The following is a 2500-nucleotide window of genomic DNA, read 5'->3' as shown; positions in this document are numbered from 1 at the left end:
TTGCCGGGTTAAGTGGTCAGATGGGTGGCGAACGCTTTTGAGATTTTTAAGTGGGCCCTGATCCCGAAAAGGTTGAGAACCACTGTACTAGAGAGTATTGAACATATAGCTATGCTATCGCTATGCTAGCTATGCCGCTATACGCTTCTGCTAACTCTGCTGTGAATATTCACAATGTACAATTTTGTCATTTTTATGTTCTTATCCAGAGTGACTTACGCAATGCAAAGACAGAGACGTGGACCTTTGTCAACAAACAATAAAGTGCCACAAAGTAACTAGTAGATATCAAACCTAATCTAACTAACTTAATCTACAGCCAACAAGTAAACACCATACTATACAATATGATTTATATGAATATAAATCAACAAGCATTATTATTAAGCCATGTAAATTATGAGTATAATATCAACAAACACGACTCTGAATGTGCAAGTGGGAAGACAATAGCCTGAGGAAATAAGAGAGAGAGAGAGAGACAGAGCGAGAGCGAGAGCGAGAGAGAGAGAGAGAGAGAGAAGAGAGAGAGAGAGAGAGAGAGAGAGAGAGAGAGAGAGAGAGAGAGAGAGAGAGAAAGACAGAGGGAGAGGGAGTAGAGGAAAAAAGGCAGCAGTGTTGTTGTTGTTGTTAATTGTTTTCTAGAAAATAAGGTCGCAAAGGTCTGCGCTTTTCAGCTGAATGTCACCTCATGTAAATCACAGCTCTGCACTGGAGGAGCCAAAAACTGGAATAATTAGCATGACAGCCTCAGCGAGACACCAGCACAGATACACACCACCACGTACTGTACGCAGAACACAGTTCTGATTAAGTGAACACCTACACAGAGTTATATCTGGAGGTATGAGTGGGAAGACCAAAGAGATGTACGGGGTACAGGTAGAGAGACCAGACAGAGAGAGAGAGAGAGAGAGAGAGAGAGAGAGAGAGAGAGAGAGAGAGAGAGAGAGAGAGAGACATAGAGCGAAGGACAGATACATACTAGCAGCAGACAGAGAGACAAACACTGAAGGAGACAAGGAGGAGAGGGAGAGGAGGAAGTGAGTGAATGCCCCCCCCCCCCAGCGAGGTCAAGCCACTCGGTAAACAAACAAACAAACGCAGGCGGAGCACACAAAGGAGGGGGGGGGGGGGGTGAAAGAGTGTAAGACAACAAAGTCTCTCTGTCTATCGCCTACGCCTCACTTTGTCTCCCCTCGTCGGTTACATAAACAAAAACAAAGGGCTTTAAAAATCATCTCGGCTGTTTGAAGAGCAACGCTGACATGCACCCGGGTCTCATTTGTTCCTGATTAACGCAAAGTAAACAGAAACGCATCAGCAAGGCGGGGACACATCGTGACTTTGATCCCACGACGCCGATGACCATAATTGTCGGCACTGTCCCGTAATTAAACGTAAAGCCCGGGACGTCAATGTCCCCGGCTTTACGTTTAGTAATTACGGGAGAGATGAGTCCCTTGAAGATGCACTTTCTTTCTTCTGCAGTTGTTACGGCTCAAATTAGCCGAGCTTTGTGTAGTCGTCAGATCGAGTGCGTATACGAGAACGCATGAGAACTCGTATCGCCTAAGAGAGGATAAGAACAACATAAGTGTGATAAAAAAAAGTAAGTACTTCAAATTAGGTCCTGGATGACATATCACCACTGTGCAGAATTATGAGAATATTTGGAGGATTTGTGGCATAATTAAAATGGCATAACAACGTCGCGATGCCATTCCTCATTCCTGTACTGTACTGTATGTCCTACATACAAGTACCGGCAATAAAGTGGTTCTGAGTTCTGAGTTGTTTGCTGTAGAATGCCTCTAAACTTGCTAACCCCATCACGATACTTATCTCTCCGCCCCCCACACTCCCACCCCCTTGTGGAGCAGGTTTTCCTTCCATTGTGGTGTTTGAAATGGAGAGCGCTGCTCTGAGCTCCATCCCCTCTTCCTGAGCGGATTGATGGAGAACAATCAGTAGGCTATACGTCTCGCTCTGGCCCAGTGGGTCATCGCCACTCATCCTGGACACCTGGACAACACATCCTGGGATTCGGGAGTTGGGGTAGAAAGGCTCGGTGCCGGGGGACCTCCGGCCGGGGCGCTAGATTGGATGTCGGGGTTGGAGGAGAGAGAGAGGCACCAAGCTGGGGTGCGGACGTGGCGCGAAGTGAAATGTCTACACTTCACAGTGAAATGGCAGCAGGGTCAGGATCTAAGACTGGGGGTCCAGAGCTGAAATTTGTAGCTGGAAGCTATTGGTCCAGTAGGGCAACGTGTGGGCTGATACACAACCTCTGTTCAGTTACAAGCTGCAACACTGGTAGAAATGTAACGTGTTGCTGTGAAATGATGTCCGCGTGTGCGCTCGCACTCGCGCTCGCGCACACACACACACACACACACACACACACACACACACACACACACACACACACACACACACACACACACACACACACACACACACACACACACACACACACACACACACACACACAGCAGTG

The 2500-nt window shown here is 47.3% G+C and overlaps 1 protein-coding gene across 6 annotated transcripts in view; it reads right to left on the bottom strand.

Annotated features, from left to right (window-relative positions):
- The window catches only part of LOC311034269 (transcription factor COE1-like), an 81833-nt gene that overhangs the window by 57815 nt on the left and 21518 nt on the right, over positions 1–2500 (bottom strand). The gene's annotated exons all lie outside the window — the stretch shown is intronic.

This window comes from Gymnoscopelus microlampas, assembly GCF_963454915.1.
Source record: "Gymnoscopelus microlampas genome assembly, chromosome: 18".
In the NCBI taxonomy this organism is placed as follows: Eukaryota; Metazoa; Chordata; class Actinopteri; order Myctophiformes; family Myctophidae; genus Gymnoscopelus; species Gymnoscopelus microlampas.
This window is presented reverse-complemented; position numbering and strand designations above follow the sequence as displayed.